This window comes from Eupeodes corollae, chromosome 1 (assembly GCF_945859685.1).
Source record: "Eupeodes corollae chromosome 1, idEupCoro1.1, whole genome shotgun sequence".
Taxonomy (NCBI): domain Eukaryota; kingdom Metazoa; phylum Arthropoda; class Insecta; order Diptera; family Syrphidae; genus Eupeodes; species Eupeodes corollae.
This window is the reverse complement of record NC_079147.1, coordinates 190,271,123-190,289,991: the sequence shown is the minus strand read 5'-3', so window position 1 is coordinate 190,289,991 and position 18,869 is coordinate 190,271,123. Positions and strand designations below refer to the sequence as shown.

The following is an 18,869-nucleotide window of genomic DNA, read 5'->3' as shown; positions in this document are numbered from 1 at the left end:
TTTAATCTGAGGTCTTATGAGGTTTGGATTTCCAACGAAAAATAGGTGTTTTTTTCATAAAAAATAAAAATTGATTCCAAAAGCTTTTTTTGAAACATAATTTGTGTTTGAAAGCTCAATCGATAAGTTATCCAAGGATAATAAACAGACGTTTAGAGTTTGGAAAATGAATCAAATAAAGCCGAAATTTTAGTCTTTATAATATGATATTTCTACAAGAAGACTAGAAACCAAATAGAAAAATGTAGTTCCTTGATAATTTTGAATGGTAAATGATAGCAGAACAAGAAAAAGTACCTTTCGAAAACATAGTTTCAAAGTAATTAAGACAATAATTTTTTTTTACCCAGTACATAAAAAATCAGTATTTTTACATTTTTTTTACCATTTTACATTTTTTGTCTAACATTTCTCAGGAACCAGCAATTATATCGACTTCAAATCTATAAAGGCTTACAGCATTTAAACAAAAAACTGACTCAAAATATCTTTCGAGCCAATAAAGCTGGTGGCTTAAATTAAAATTAATGTCAAATATTGTGAAGTGGTACCAAATTTCTATGAACTGGAAAAATAAATCTTTCATCTAGACAGTTTTAAACATGATATTACGTCTAGAATATTTGTTTGAATCGAAGAATAAAGTTTTTGAGATCTGGGCCTGTTTTACCAAACATTTTTGTTTAAAAGTATTTCCCCAATTTAAAGTACAATTTTGGAATTAATTCGTATTTTGAAAAGTTGCAAAGTAAATCTTAGATTGTGTTTATTAAGATCAAATATGGTACCGTCAACAAACCCAACTACATAAGGAAATCTTCCTTGGGCAAAATATTTCGAGGCTATGTCTGAACAATTGTGTGGTCAGCAAATATTGTCACGGAGAAATTCATCAATGATAACATTTGACACTCGTTGAACTAATCTGAATTGAGTCGATTTCCTTATTTCGTGCATAGATGCAACACAGTGATATTGAGCTCCATTTCATGTCCAACTTAATGCACACAAAAGTTGCCTTAAAAACACATTTCTTGCCTTTTGAATAGAAGTTTATTTACTATTTTAGACAACACAAACTCGATGGTACTTTCCGTTCATTGATATCATAGTTAATTCTTAGTTTCACTTCTCTTTGTTCCCTTTTTCAAGCTTCTTCGTTTTCGAAAGTATTCTTTAAAACAATGGATGTTTTTATAAATTATTTTATTTATACAAAAGAACGTTTGTTTGCTATAAACTGCCAAATGCCATTTAGGGATGCCAATGATGTGGATGGATTAAGAAACCCCTCTAAAGCAGTCATTCTTTAAATTGGGATGAATTCATATTTTAACCCTTAAATTTAAAATTCGTCAATATTAAAAAAAATAATTAACTTATGGTTTATTATAATTTACTTCTTAATTTTTAATACGGTTTAGTTATTTTTGTAGTGGTTTTTGACAACTTTTCAAAAAAAAAAAATTACAAATTTCTTTCTTCATATCACTGAAAACCTTTTAAAAATTATAAATATAATTTGCAAAGTTCATTGTTTAGTGAAACAATTACTATTAATACTTTGAAAAATGATAAAACTTTTCACTTTTCTGAAATTTCTTTGTAAATTAGAGTTTTGTGTAACGTATTTTGTAAAAAGGAAAACTTTTCAATTCTATAATTTTCTTTTTGCAAGTTTGAGATTGGTGACAAGTAATTTGCAAAGTAAAAGTGGAAAGTTGCAAAGTGAAAAGTTGCAAAGTGAAAAGTGAAGTATTTGGTGAAACAGGGCCTTGCTAAAATTAAAAAAAGTACATTTTAAAAACTTTCTTCGAGTAGAATGGTTTAATGAGGCACATTTTTTAGCTTACTTTCTTACTTCCTTAAGGTGGCACTACAGTCCGGGCGGACCTGGGCCTCAACCAACATGCGTCTCCAGCCAGCTCGGTCCCTAGCTAGCTGTCTCCAGTTTCATACGCCAAGTTAGTTGAGGTCCTCTCCCACCTGGGTGCCCCACCTGAGTCGCGGTCTTCCTTTACTGCGCCGTCCCTCTGGATTATATTCGAAGACCTTCCAGGCTGGAGCGTTGATGTCCATCCGCTCTACATGACCTAGCCATCTAAGCCGTTGGACTTTAATTCTGCTAACTAGGTCAGTGTCGCTGTACAGCCCACACAATTCGTCGTTATATCTTCTCCTCCAGTCTCCATCTATGCGTACGGGACCAAAAATCACCCGAAGAATTTTTCTCTTAGTTACTATTGCCATTCAATTTAACTAATAATTATAAATAGGAAAGTCAATTTGTTTATTTGTTTGTTTGTTTGTTTGTCCGTGCTTTTTATAACAATGGAGCAATATTATGACATGATTTTTTATGTGTAAGTAGTTTTAATGCTGCAGAATACGTTAAGTTAGTTTTTATCCTGACATTATCCGGTAACACCTAAAATTAGATAATCGATTTTATATACAGTAATTCTGAACTTTGCAAGTGTACATACATGATGGAAACTAAACTCACTTGAACTGACCGGTGTGCTAGAGTTAAAAGCTACAGTTGAAATAAGGCAAGCCAGCAATGCTTTTGCTGAAATTTAGATTCTATCGATTGTATTGTACAAGACTTTGTGTTAGGTGCCGCTACAGTCCTGTGTGAACTAATGAACCACCCAACAAACTTCTTCATCTATCTCGGTCCCTAGCCAGATGTCTCCTGATTCGACGTCTTCCTCTTCAGCGCTGTCCTGCGGGTGTGGATTCAAAGACTTTCCGGGCCGGAGCTTAGGTCTACGTGACCCAGCCATCTTAGTCGTTGGACTTTAACCCTTCTGGCTAAGTCTACGTCGCTGTACAGCCAGTACAGCTCGTCGTTCCATCTTCTCCTCCCCTTCCCTTCTATGCATACGGGACCGTAGATCACACGAAGAACTTTTCTCTCGAAACGACCTAAGGTGCAATAGTTCCTACAGATTTACCATTTCAATTAAAAGGGCTTCAATTCCCCTATTAAAGTAAGTTTCGCTAAGACAATTAATAAGGCGCTTGGGCAAACACTAAAAGTAGCCGGGGTTAACCTAACAAATTCGCGCTTCATCACTTTAACAATAGACATGGTTTTTGTAAGTTCCTCTTTGTTTCTTTTTTTTTAAATATGGGAAACTTACAAACTCTTGTATAATTGGCCTTCTATGTGATGTTCTGATAATATTTATCACGCGAAAATACCCGCGGTTAACAGGTGGTAATTAAATGAGGAAAAATAGAGGACCAAATAAATACTGAACCTTGTGGTCCACCAACAACGTGGTTTCGCTAACAGCGACTTTTGCTACCTATTTTCAAGTATGATTTTAGTCATTGAAATATATTTTGGTCTGAAACAAAGTGTCAAGAGCATGTATTCAATTACTAGAACATGAGCCGTAGTAGTTTTTTTGTATGGAAACCGACATTTTTGTCTTCAGTTGACATTCATTTTCTAAACCCAAATTGATTATAAATAAAGAATTTATTTTGTCGTGAACGGACGTTATTCTAACCTGAATAAGATTTCCAATAATCTTAGAAAAACAACTTAAACATTTAAAATCGTTTCACCTTTTTTCATCTCAGGAACTTGAATGGCATTTTCCAAAAGAAGAATGTTTAGAGAGAATTATAAGCCAGAAGAAAACTGCGTCAATCCTTTGGGCTGGGGATCATAATTCACATGTAACTCGACCAGCTTTTGTAGTATCATTATTATTTTAACCCAAATTAAAATATAATTTTGTTTTCAAAAATATTTCCCTTATCGCGAGTAAACATAAATATTAATATTTTTTTTTTTGTTGACAAAATTAAGCTATTATTGTTTTTGGTTTTTGTGAAAAGCTTTTAGTGCAATTAAATTAAAATTGATATGTAACTTAGATTATGTTTTCAGTTTTCATAAATTTATAACCTTTATTAACGATTTATTTGGAATTAGGTATCCTACCATAGTTACATTGGAAAAGTATATCAGATCATTTAATTTTAAGGAAATCCATTATACTATAAATAAATTTCAATTATTTTAATGGCTTTATCTATGAATTATTTTTTTTTGTTTTGTTTTAGTTGATATTTGGTTTAGTGAATTATTTATGCAGCTATGATGTATCATTCTTTTTGTTTTTTTGTGTAAGTGAAATTAACATTTAATTTCATAGGAGTTATTCAATATCATTTAATTCTGCTTTAGAAACAAAAAATTAAAAAAAAAAACAAACAAGTGTTGTTATGATTTTTATTATGACAAAAAAAATGTTTTTTATCTCTTGCAAAACTCAAAATATTTTACATTGGTATTTATTTTATATAGACTTGTACGATAAAAAAGTTTTAGATATATAATCCTGATTTATATTGTCTACCAACTATTAATATGATGTGTGGAATATATGGTTAAGGTTTTTAGCTAAGAAAGGGTCATTTTAATTTAACTTTTACATTAAACCCAATAATACCTTAATCAGAAAGTATCGTTCAAAAATTTCTTAGAATTTTATTTGTCATTAATTTGGTTTAAAAAAGCAATATTTTAATGGTTAATAAATAAATAAATTTGTTTTAATAACTAATTGACCCAAAAAATTAAATATTACAACTTTTGTAATCATAAATTATATATATACGTTATTAGTAAAATAAATGCACAATATTAATTTTACTTTATCTTTTTTTACAGATTTTGGAAGCAGTTAAATCAGGTAAGTGTCTTATAAATGTATTGCTATAAGTACATATGGTAATTTCTTTTACAATGAAAAGTTAAGTGCAAATTGAATTAACAGTCCTTCAAAGTATCGATAGCTTCAATTTAACAATAAGTTGTATTTTAAATTTTAAATTCAATCGTTCCTTTTTTGGCATAACCTATTTATTAGCAAGAGTTCCTAATTTTTGCTATTGAAGTGTAAAGCTTTTTTATAAAAAGAAATGGCAATTTCAAAACAGATGGAAAAGGTTTAGAAGATGACCTTCTAACTTCTTAACCTCAAAGCCACATCATTAACACAATTTCAGTGATTATACGAGAATTTCAGCTAAATGATTGCCACTGACTTCTTTTGCATTACCGTATCGTTCAGTATTCATTTGTAGCTGTATGTTCTTGATAACTTCATGACTTTCCTCTTTAAGGTCTTTAATCGATTGTGTATTGAAAGACATGATGGGATGGAAATGGCCTCATCACTGGAAATGATAAAAATCCGCCTGTTACTTACTTACTTCAAATAACCGTTAAGTCTGGAAAGGACCCCGTCCTCAAACAACATGCATCTCCAGTCAGCAGGGTTCCTATCTAGCTGTCTCTATTTTCCCACGTCAAGTTAATTAAGATTCTCTTCCAACTGCGCCCGCCACCCAAATCTCGTTCTTCTTCTACTGCGCCGTCCCTCGAGATTGGATTCGATAATCTATCAGTCTTAAGCGTTGACCCATCTATATCTATATCTATATCATATATATAATCATCCAAAAAATGTAGCTTTCGAAGCAATGTAAGACTTTTTCATCTAGTCTTAAAAAGCTCCACGACTCAGCGCCATAAATGTGAACCGGTATGTTGAGTACCTTGTAGATATTGTGACTTTAGATGCTCGTGATAGGACTTTTTTACTCGATCTCTTACTAAGTCCAAAAAAGCAATGATTTGAAAATTTACCAAAGTCCACAAATGTCTTAAAGTTGACGTGACATTTTATACAAGACGTTTTTGTCCAATGTGTTTTCTTTTACTCATAGACAACTAAATCTATCATATTCGCTTTCGCCTTTAAAGATCAAAAATGTGTCACTGACATTATGTTTTGATCTTTCAAATATGTCAATAACATCGGCGCTTCCCAGTTACTGGACGGGCCTTTAGAAGATTGCACCTCGTTGTGACGATTGAGATTTGCCCAACAATGTTAAGACGCTAAATAGTGCATCGTCTTAACTTAAACCTTTTTTGACATCAATCGCATTTGTGCTTTTTTTCGACCTTGATGGAGCAGCGTGTATTCTCGTTCGTCGTTTTGCACAAACAGATAAGCTTGACAGACATTGTTCTGTAAAGGTCTTCCATATAGATGCTGTCATACCCGGCTTTAAGATCAATAAAGAGATGGTGAGTATCGATTTGAAGTTCTTGTGTTTTTTCCAAGATCTGCCGTATTGTGAATATTTGGTCGATAGTGAACTTTCTTGGTCTGAAGCCACACTGATAATGACCAATCAGGTTGTTGACGAATGGCTTCAGACGTTCATATAATGAGGCAAAAAAGATCTCATACGTAATGTTCAATATAGTGGTGCTTCTGTAGTTGGCAAAATTCAAAAGGTTTCCTTTCTGAAGTTTTGGACAAACTATGCTGAGATTCCACTCATCAGACAAGCTTCTGTTTTACTATATTTTGCAGATGATTTGGAGCATACTCCTTACCAAGTCATCTCCTGCTGCTGTTAATAATATAGCAGCTATACCGTCAGCTCCAGAAGAATTGTTGGGCTTCAAATGAGTATACATATATAGTTATCTTCACTTCATCAAGGTGGGGAAGGCGGAATTGTTGTTCTGGGTCGACTTGGTTGAATGGTGCTATCTCCCTTACAAGGGAATTCGATTCGTCATCGCCTTTGTATGACTTGAAAAGTGGTCTTTCCATACACTCAGCATACACTTCGGTTCTACTACGATGTTCCCCAGATCGTCTTAACAAGTGTCGGTTCGTGGCTGGTACCCTTGAGAGGTTTTTTTTTACCTTTTGGTAAAATTTACGAACCTCATTCCTGTTGTCACATCCCTCTATCTTGCACCTCGGGTCCTTCTATGCAGTATCATCTTGTAGCACTTCATAAGCGGGAATGTTGCCATCATTAGTTTCCAATACTTTATGCAGGAAGCACAGGATTTCTTAAAACGATTTTTATAGACTTGATTGCTGAACACATTGCAATCTCTTGCTATTGCCAGCATCCAACGTCTAAGCTTCTTACAGAACTTCCTTTTTTTGACTTGAATCTATGTTTCCATAGCCGTACCTTGGCTAAATCGAGGATGTAATCCGAGTCATTGTTTGATCCTCGGAAAGTTTGGATATTGTGTATACTGGAGAAGTTTTGTGAGTCGGCCACAATTTAGTCAATCTGCTTGACGACAGCTCAAAAAGTGACAGCGCACTTTCCAAAACGGAAATCAGATATTTAAAAAAAAAACAATGTATTTTTTGAAAACCATCTTTGAATAGAAACAAATTTGATAAAATCTTTTTACATGTTGTTTCAATCTAAAAATGTTAAAAATATTTGAACATTAATTTGGCATTTTTAATAAATCTGAAGTTGTAAACGTATCGTTAATTTATTTAAAACATACTTACTCCCTTCTTTTCTCAAGGATATGTAAGAATTTTCGATATCTTGAACCACCCAAAATGTCGTGAATCCTATTAAATTCTTGGGAATGTTGCTAAATTCAAATGTTGCGTGTTTCCGCTTTAATTTGGTATAATTCACTTCACTTCTTTAAATAGTTTCCCAACTATGCAAATATGTATGAAATACCCTTCTCTACCATATACCGCTGTCTGAAGGCTTTCTTGTCTAGAATATTTTTTGCATAACCTTGCTTCCTTTTTCACGTTCTTTTTCTTTTACTTAAAGGAAGAAGTCCTCATCCGCATATGAGCTTACTCGTATTTTTGAAAACCTCAATTACCTCCTTGTTTGCTTCCGAATTATAAAATAAACAACTCGGTCAAAAACATAAATCTCTCCTCCTTCTTCTTCTTCTCTTCCTTTATAAATGAATAAGTTTTTCAAAATGGATCTTTTTGACTATATACTATGTATTTGGGTCTTAACTTTTATACTTTTGACTTCTTTAATCAAAACAACACCAACCACCTTCAAACCGCAACCAACGTTAACCTCATCGTATAAAATTTGTTTCTTCTATTTTTATTTGTAAGTTTATCTTCTTAAATATTCACACTCAAGACTTTCTCCTTCGAATCTAATTCGCATTATGTGGTATGCAAGATTATGCATAGAAGAAGAAGAAGAAGATAACTTTTAAAGCTTGTCTGACACTATAACTACCACTCCATGAATTTAACTCTCTGTCTGACAAAGCAAAGAACTTAAGGGTGTAAAAAGGATGTGAAGTGTGCATCACAAGTACTTACCCTCCACTTGCCACTTCTCTATGTATGTATGTATATTTTTAACCCTGCTATAAAACATAACCCATGCGCCCCTATATATTTTTCTATATTTAGTGATGGGTACCGCAGCAGTTTTGAAATCCTTTTGAGCTGCAGATGGGATGGTAATGGGATCTATAGTCGTATTTTAGTTTACACGTTTGAAAAGTCGGAACTTGGAACATCGGAACTTGATGTGAATGTGATGTGTGTGTGTGCCTTGTCGCTTTAGGACAAACTATAAACATATATACGAGACCAAACTTCGTTCTAAGCAAAGTACTCAAGCCTTCACCACCACCAGACCTCAACTACTCACTTTCACATCAGTTTGATGTTCTGTGTGGTGTGTTGTGCTTTTTAATTAAATTTTATTTCTATGATCCTGATCTGGGATACCTTTAGTTAAGCTGCAGGTGATGGCATATATCTTACATGCCACTGCACAGCACACTCGCACTCATTCATCCTATCATGGCCTGGATGGCGCGCGGGCATTTCGAGGCCTTGAAGTTGGATATGCACACTGCACACTCAGTTGCAGCATCTTTATCCCCATGCCCCTCCCATTTATCTATGGGGAGTCATGATTTTGTTTCTGTTTTTTTTTTCTGTGTTCATCTTGTTTTATTTGCAGGGTAAGTTGGGTCAAAAAGAGAAGAGAATAAAAAGAAAGACAAAGCAAAAATAAAAAATATTCACCAAAAGCATACTGCAGCTATAAAATGCATGCATCCGTGAGATAAAGAGATTCCGCTTTTGGAAAACTCGCCATCATGAGAACGAATCCGAACTCAAACCAAACTAACGAACAAACTACAAGGAACGAACGAACAACCGAGTGGACGGACGGAAATGGACACTGGACAGGACACCAAACGGGTTCAACAACGAAGCTATGCCATAGGTATGCATATATGGATGCTTGTGGGGAAAGATGTCGGTCCATTTGGTGTTCCAGAGCGAAGCCATGGCGATGAATGCAGCATCTACCAAGTTTTGCATCGAGAGTGGTTTTTTTTTGTTTAGCATTCTGTCGTCCTTAATTGTAAGGACGAAACTAGGTGTTGTGGTTTCAATATTTTTTTGTGGTGTTGCGATATAAATTTTCATTTTTTTGTGTTGGATTTTTTGTTGTTGTTAAATGCAACTTGCTCTTTAAAAACATGACAAGCATCACAGCATGGGCTGAACTGGCCTGATGGGTATGGCAATGATGGACATAATTATAGCCCGGACATTTTTGATATGTATATGTCAGCCATAAGCCACATACAAAAAAGAAACTATGTGGCAAAAAAATCCTTTAGAAAACACATAACGTAAAAGAACCACAATCGAGCTTCGGATTTTATACAAATCAGTATTTTTCTTTGGGTGAATTAATTTATTTTTGAAATTTCAGCCACATAAGTTAAACATTTATATTATCAGGTCAAAAAAAGATGGAAAAAAACCATAATCCTGAATCGGATTTAACATCGAAATCCACATTCAAAAACGACGTTACATTCAGTAAAATAATCATCGTCAACTGCCAGCCCTGTATATTAATCTATGAGGCCTAAATTAATGTTTCTTACCTTACCATTGGAATTTCTAACATGAGAAGTTTTATTACCACCAGATCGGTGAATCGAGGCACTCCCCAAGGTGGAGTCCTTTCGCCTCTTTTATGGAACATGGTAGTAAACGACCTACTTACAGCATTGGAAGCAGAGGGTTTTAAATTGAATGGCTTCATTCAAAATTTAAAAAAAATCTACTTTAAATCTTTGTTTCCGGTCTAATATAGTTTCAGGAAGTATAAAGTCTTTTCTCCATTAAGATAGCAATGATGAAGCTTTAGGAAACATATTTAGTATTTCTAGGGAACTAGCAATACGCTCGGTTAATTAAACAAACCTCCCCATTAAATTTTTCATCGGATCGCATTAAAATCAAACTGTTTTTTGTAGTTTCTAAAACTTTTTTGCTAGTTGACAGCTTAACGGACAAAATTTGCAGTTTTATTTATATTTTCTAAAACATCAAATAAAATTTGTAGGCAGCAAACAATTGTATAATCAAAATTTGTACATTTCCTAAAGATTGTGCAATGTTTTTTGACCCTAGATTTCCTATTTCCTCTTTTATGGAACATGGTAGTAAACGACCTACTTACAGTATTGGAAGCAGAGGGTTTTATAAGGTGATTGCCTATGCTGACGACGTTGCGATATCCGTATCTGGGAAACACCCTCAAGTTCTCTCGGAACTCCTACAAAATGCCCTAAACAGGCTAACTAAATGGGCTAAGCAATGTGGATTGGACGTCAACCCACACAAAACAGAATTAATGCTCTTTTCGAGAAGATATAAAATTCCTCAGATTAGCCCACCCAAGATTAGAGGAATACCACTAAGCTTTTCCGATCAAGCTAAATATTTGGGCCTCATTTTAGACAAAAAACTAAATTGGAAGCAAATATTGATGAAAGAGTCAGAAAGGCTACTGTAGCGCTTTTTACTTGTAAAAAGGTCATAGGATCAAAATGGGGCTTCTCCCCAAAAATAACCCACTGGCTATACACTTCGGTAATCAGACCGATACTCATTTATGGAGCCGTCGTATGGTGGACCGCACTGGACAAGATGATAAATCTAAATAAGCTCATCAAAGTCCAGCGGTCAGCAGGTATGTGCATCACAGGAGCACTTCGTTCAACACCAACCGCAGCACTGGAAGTGCTTTTAAACCTAACACCACTTGACATCTTCTCTAAAAAGGTGGCTGCCAACTCATGTGTAAGGCTGAGAGCCACCTCTCAATGGACCAGTAACAATACTGGACATACTACTATTCTAGACAATTTCAGATCTATCCCAGATCGCTAAGACTATACCACCCCAAAAATGGTATTTGGTAAAAGATTCCATTTGTATATCCCTTCAAGATCCTCCTGGGAAGAAGAGAGACCCCTGGAAGACGATGCGGTACACTTCTATACTGACGGTTCAAAGGACGATCACGGAGTTGGAAGTGGTATCTTTTCAGAACAACTGAATCTCAGTCTATCCTATAGACTTCCCAATATCGTTATTCTTGTAAGGATATACGAATCTTCTCAGACAGCCAAGCCGCTCTTAAATTTTTCGCGTCTGTCTCCACAAACTCTCAATCCGTCGCGATTGTCGATCATCTCTCAATAATAAGATGGAACAGTTTAATATTCACCTCATTTGGGTGCCGGGCCACAGAGACATTCCGGGAAATTGCAAAGCCGATGAGCTCGCCAAAAACGGAACACTTCTGCCTTATGTTCGACAAAGACATAACATAGGAACACCACTTGCTACATGCAAATATCTTCTCAAACAATATGCTCTAGAATCAACAAAGGCTAGATAGTCACAAAGTACCACCTGCCTAGCAAATATGGCCAAGTATTGACTTAAAACGGTCAAAAAGCTTGATATCACTGAGCAGACAAAGTATACGCTCTACAATTAGATTAATAACAGGACACTGCCTCATAGAAAGACATGCTCTGAGGCTAGGGATCTACACAAATGACTTCTGTAGAATCTGCATGGACGAGGAGGAAGAGGAAACAGTCCAACACCTTCTATGTACATGTCCAGCACTCTCCATTAGAAGGAATAACTTACTCGGTAATCCCTTCTTCGATAACACCAATGAACTGGCAACGATTGACACAAAACGACTCTCTAACTTTATTAAAAGTTCAAAATGGTTTTTTTAAATTCATTACTCTCCCATGAGTAACCTCATTAGTGGTATCACAATGGACCCTTGAGGTCTACGTGTGTCAATGACATCTGGACAGCCACTCTAACCTAACCTAACCTTCCATTGGAAGGTTCACAATGCTTCTTGAAATCTTGAAATGTATCGATTTTTGGAATCTATCTCCATTTAAAGGAGACCTTCTCCCTGAGGATTTGTTTTTCTCAATAGAGACAGTACTCCTGAAGTCAATCAATAAACGATGACTGTAGCTCCCTTCTTGCAAAAAAGCCATTAATAGTAAATCGGGCTTACAACTCCGAATTAAGTATGTTGGACTGCTTTAGAAGAAGCTATAAACCGGGACACATTAAATAAAGTCGAATGCTCAGCTTTTTATGAGTGAATCGCTTTGCAAGATCGCAAAATCGGCACTTGACACTCTACTTTCGATCGCCTCTTATGAAAATGGCGCTACAGTTTAACATTGACCTTTGCTGGATACCCGGCCATAAAGACATTCCAGAACATTGTGAAACAGATGAACTCAGCAGAAAGAGTACAGTACAATTTATGCTATAACGTTTGGCTAATGCTGGAATACCAATCGCTACATGTAAGCTTTTTCTCACACAACACGCAATAAAAAAGCAAACATCAGCACTTGTCAGGTCACGAAACACACATTTTAGCTCAATAATACAATTGGTGTAGTAAAGGGGTAACGCCACGCGACTAAGCGTATTCTCAAATCACTTGAAAAAAAGCTGTATGGTTGAGAGGAGGAATCAGTTCTTTACCTTCTCTGTTCATAACTTACCTAGGAGACTTCTTCTTTAACGATCTAAACAACATAACCAGTTTTTCACGTTTTGTAAGCAACTCAAATTGTCTTCATGTGATATCAAAACGGGCCAACAACTAGTCTATGTGTATCCTACTTTATACCGAAAAGCCGCTTTAACTTTTCCTAACCTAATCAATTTTGTTACTTTTTACTTGCGACGTGTATGAAGTATATTGTAAGTATTGCATTATATTTCGAATTCGTGGTTTTTGATCAAACATAACATTACGATGATAGAGAAGTCCCTAGTTCCGTCCGTTTGTATGTTTGCATGTACTCGGCTCTGTAAACAAAATTTATAAAAAAATAAACCCTTTTAATTTCAATTCAGGTTTTAATTTAAAAAATTAGGCAGTATTTAAATTTTTGAAAAGAAACATTTCTTGCAGAAACAATTCGAAATTTTAAAATACACGAAATGTTTTTAAACCGACACTTTCAATGTATACGCAAGTTTTTGCGAACCGAATTGATTAAAACTCAGCAAAATAAATACTGTCCGTAACTTTATTTAATCCAATTCAAAAATCGATCTGCAAATTTCTTGACAGAACGTTGTTTTATTTTAAATTATGCAGAGAAGACAATTCACTTATTTTTCACTTATTTTGGCTAAGTCTACGTCACTGTACAGCCCTTACAGCCCTTCGTTCCATTTGCGTTGAACCCATTTTGCCGCCTCTTCCTCAATATTCACAAAAGCCCCATTAACAATACGCTGAGTTCTTCCGATTATATCAATGTCATCAGAATATTCTAGTAATTGGGCAGACTTTTGAAAGATTGTGCCTCTACTACTGACGTGGAAGCTCTGCACTATTCTTTCAAGTACGATGCTAAAAAAATAGCATGAAAGCGCATCAACTTGTCTAAAGCCCTTTTTGATAGTTTGAAAGGTTCTGTTAAGTTGTTTCAAACCTTTATGGAGCAGCGCGAACAACAAGACATAGCTCTATACAGCTTGTCCCTGTAGATACTGTCAAAAGCGGCCTTGAAATCTATGAAAAAATGGTGGTTGTCGTAATGTGAATATTTGATAAACTGTGTACTTCCTGGTCTAAAACCACACTGTAAAAAGTTCAAACCAACGCTACTTTAATTTCAATGTACTTATAAGATTGCACTTTGAAACCATAATTTTTGAGATAATTCATGTTTTATCACCGTTTATTAACAAGAACAGGAAATGTTTTTGTAAGAAAAAGAACATTAAAACTACCAGCTTAATTAAATTTGATAATATTCGTTTAAAAAATAACCATTACTGAAAAAGTCAAAAACTCATGGTAACAACCACTAAGAGTATCTCTCTAAGAGATCCTTTTGACTTAAAAAACGAAAATTGAATATTATATTTGTTTAAATTTTAAAATAACGTAGGGAGAAAATAGATAGGGGAATAACAATTTATAAGTAGTGGTTTTTTGTTTTCGCAATTGCCCTACTGTGCCATATTTGATACTTAGCACCAACACTTCCACAGAACCATTTTCTTAGAAAAATATATCCTTCTTGATGATTCTCATAAAGAAGATTCAACCGACTTCCATTCTAAGAAAAAAAAAAGACAAATCATCATCCTTATTAAAATCATAAAAAACTTTTATTTTTTTTAACATTGAAATTGAAATCATAATTAAATTTGGATGTTTTTTTCATTTTATTGACAATTTCATCGTAATTATATAAGAATTTCGTCTTAAAAACAAATTTCCATGGAATTTTTGATATATTTAAAACAAAATTGGTAATTAATTTACAAAATGAGACAGAAAGAGGTAGGAAAAAATACACAAATATTTTAAATCTTTAAGAACGTAGGAAAAAGAATTTGATAAAAATCTTAAACTTTAAGTATTCATTTTTGTTTCTTTCGTAAAAAACTCTCTCCTTAATGATTAATTATATTCTGTAATAAAAACTTCAAAATTTCTAAATAAATCAATACATCATTCAAAAACCTCCATGTTCTGTTTAGTCTTCAACATTTTTGATGATGATTTATCATTTATAAGATAAGCTTGTTCATTCCATAAAATCTAATCTAAAGATTGTCCCCCAAAGGTAAGCAAAGATATATATGTATAGAAATATACCTTAGCTAGATACCAATAAATATCCACCCCCAAAGTTCCATCAAATATAGCGCAAAAAGAGAATCCTTTTCTGCCACAGAAGGCAAAATACTACAGAATTTTGAAGGACATCAATTTAGACATAACTCCTTCAACTTATTATACCGCATCCCTCAGAGGTAGCGTCCAGGCTAAAACAAACAAGATAAGGTAAGATTTCGAATTTATATCTCTTTTTGTGTTTATTCCATCACCTGGAAGTTGAAAACCCCTCCCCGCATATCTATGGTAATATTTAGTTTCTCTTAAATTGCAAGCACTAATCTGACAATGGCACAAAAAGCCATGGGGATTGAAGAGGCATAAAAAAACAGACTTTCAAGGTGTTATTGTTTGAATTATTAATTTTTTTTTTAAGTTTAAACAATTTGCTTATTCTACTCCGCACAAATAAATGATTAAATAAAATTTAATAAAATAAACATGAAAGTGGCCTTTTTTTGCCTATCGCTTCTGGTCGGGCTATTCTCTATATAAAATGTATATCTATCTAGGACCTGTGGGACTTTGGGGCAATCATAAATACATAATTGTTCAACAAACACCTGAGAAAAGTCATTAAAAATAAGCTTTTGTTTTATCAGCTAACAACTCTATAATTATTTTGAAAAAAAAATCTGTTTACACATTTTGTTGTTTTGCACGAATTTTCCACACGATTTATTTTTTGGAAAACATTATAATATTAAAAATGTTCACATCACGCCTAAGGCTTTATAATATTTGAATAAATTAAAGGACATTTTTTTCGAGCATTGATTTTGTGTCGGTGTGGTTTTGAGCGGAAAGGCTTGAATAGATTCGAGGCCTGCAGCAAAATTGACTTTGCAGATACGTTTTTGTGTGACATCATGAAGAATTCAATCAACTAGTTAAGAAGGAATTCCTGGGAGGCAAAGGTGTCACCTACAAATATTATGTGTATATTATCACAAAGCCAAATCAAAGTGTTTCCAGTTGTGTAAAAAAAAACATACGGAATCAGAAAATTATGTCCTTTTAGGTCGAAATAGGTCCGGGTTCTCTACGATCAGTTAAGTCGAGTAGATGAACTTACTATTAAGGCTCTAGAGATTCGTATGTTTTGGAAATCCTACATCTAGAATTAATTCTAGAATTAATAATACATATTTAACTTTAGCTTTAAATAAATAAATTGGATGGTGCAACAGTCCGTTGAGTACTAGGGCCTAGTGACTTATAACTCTCAACAATTCCTGTGTGCGAGTAATGATGTCAGGAATGGTGGGGACCTTCAGTTTTAAGCCGAATCCGAACGGCTAATTTGAGAAAGCACTTTTTCATGACAAGAGTCACTCTTGAAGAATTTGTCAATTCCAAGCAAGAACCCAAGACCTCTGGCATTACAGTCCAACGCACTGACCATCATGCCACCGGTAGTACTTAAGCTGCATAGACTTTAATTGACTTTGTGGCATATTCTCTAGAAGACCACACTTTTGTGTTAGTAATGGCGTATATCAGGATCCCCTGCAATGATCAAATAGCTGACGTTAGTTGCATCGTTGGTTAGAAATTTTAATAGAATGAAAGGTTAGGAAGAACTTTCTTAAGAAGACGATGACCAGTCCTCAGTTTTTAATCAATTATAGCAACATCATTTTTTTAATCTTACAGACAATTCTTTATAAAAGCAATACAATTTACATTTCAATTTTAAAAGACCTTTTGTTCCAAATCCAAAAATTAAAAAAAAAATACCGCTGCATAAATTAAAAATGTTAATTTCCGTGTTCCCAATTGTTTGTTACATCAATAATAAAACTAATCTAAAATTCATTTAAATTTTTTGTAAACACAACTTACAAACTAAAAAATAACTTGCAAATATGGTAAATCAAAGTTCAACACAATGCAATTTAAATCAACTTCTTTTTTGAAACCACAAACTCCACAACCACAAATATAGAACAAAAAATAAAATAATGAACACACAGTACTCCTACGAAAAATCCTGAAAAGAAAAATAGAGTAAAAATTGTTTAAATAAAGTTAAATCATATAACAATGCCAACAAATATAATGCAAATAAAAAAGAATAATAAACCACAAAAAGGAAAATAATAAAAATAACCAATTTTGCTATAAAACTTTTGAAATATTTTAAAATGTCCATACGTTTCCAACAATGAAAAAATAGGTCAAATAGTTATTTTTCGGCAGACGTTTAATACTTATGTCAGTCTGTCTGAAAACCATAACATTTTCAGACAGGAAATCCTGTCAAAGTTAATGTGGTGAGAATATTTGAAATTAGTGTTTCATTAAACATTTTAAATATAAATATTTGTGAATATTAAACCATGTATGAAAGTAAAATTTAACAGTTTAAATACAAATTTTTCTGAATATTAAATTATGTATTTAAGTAAAACCATATGTCTTCTCAAGCTAATGAATAGTTGGGATTTGGAATTGGAGGAGAAAACTTGCATTCTAAATACATACCTTTGCATCAGTGGTCGTCTTACTGGTTTCTTATAAGACATCAATATTATTAAAAAATTAATTTGACCCATTTTTCCATAGCTTTGGAACCAGGGCTAATCGAATTCACTATCAGATAGGTTCCCAAAATCAAGTGAGATCAAACCGAAATCAAAATTTAAAATCGGGTGAAACTGCTTGCAGGGTTCTATCATTCAATCGATATTATAACTTCGGATACTTTTCGAAATCACTTAAATTTTGTCATTGTCATTATTTTTATAATTTCTCATGTTTTATTTCTTTAATACTTCCTTATAAGATTAATATAAAATATTGGGATTTTTCTTTTCATTTTGTTAATGGACATGACAGTTAGCTGCAGACTATCGTTTGGGATTTCTAATTTCTAAATCGGTCTTAAAAGTTTTTCAAAAAATGTTGTTTTATTTGTAATAATGCAGAGAAGACATTTCACGTGTTTTAAATGCTTTGTTCATTAAATCAAATGCAAAGTAAAAGCGGCAATTTCCCAGAAATAAAGTTCAATATAGATAAGGAAGTTAAGGCTTATTTCTTTTTAGTGGAACACATACCATTTTTAAACCATTTCATGTCGAATTCAAATCACACCAACTGAATACGGTCAAAATCAAATCACTCGAAAATCACAAAATTGAAATATAGGACACGTAAATTCACTTCGTTTTAAGTTCGAAAAAATTGAATCGATATCGATAAATGAATTTCAGAGTTGTTATTTATATTTTGAATAGATTTTAGTTTCATTTCCAAGAATGATGTAAAACCTAGCTGCATAATTAAAATAGTTCCAATAATAAGATAAATCTTATTATAGAGCCTCTCCCGCCATTTTATCGTAAGCAACATTTGCAATAAACAATTAATAAAATTTGCTAGTAAAACATAGAGTCTTGAAGGCTATTGTCATGTCTTAACATATGCATAATTAATAATCTCCAATACTCACTACGGGTTCAAGTTTTTTTCAAGGACCAGCAGTAAGCTTTTGATTTGTCGTTTACGAACAAATTTATTTTGTCGCTTACGATAAATTGGCAGGAAGGGCTCTAAATCTAAAAATGAGACATTTTCGGATCTTGAAGGGCCTTAATTTTACCCTTTTAAGAATTATGACAAAACAAACCTAAAAATCCCAGTTTCTTAAATGGTATTATCTTAACTTTATACTTTCGACACTTAGAAAAACTTGGTGACAAACTTCGAACTCAAAATTTAAATCAAACATGATTGTGGATTCGTGTAGATGTTTATTCTTTTAACAATAACAGCAAGACATTTTTTTGTTTAAAAACCGAAAATTCGAATTTTCTCAAAAACAAACCGATAGATTTTTATTAAATATTTTTTAAAATAGTTTTTCTTAACTTACTTACTTTATTAAGTTAGCACTACAGTCCTGTGTGAACTAGGGCCTTACTTAACAAACTTCTCCATCTAGCTTAGTCACTGGCTTAGATGTCTCC

At 33.5% G+C, this 18,869-nt stretch overlaps 1 protein-coding gene across 1 annotated transcript in view; it reads left to right on the top strand.

Moving 5' to 3' along the window:
• LOC129939271 (protein rolling stone) overlaps nt 1–18,869 on the top strand; it is a 196,935-nt gene that overhangs the window by 70,705 nt on the left and 107,361 nt on the right. Inside the window, exon 2 of the mRNA XM_056047236.1 lies at nt 4,697–4,718. The gene's annotated coding sequence lies outside the window, so the exon portion shown is untranslated. The remainder of the gene's footprint in view (nt 1–4,696; nt 4,719–18,869) is intronic.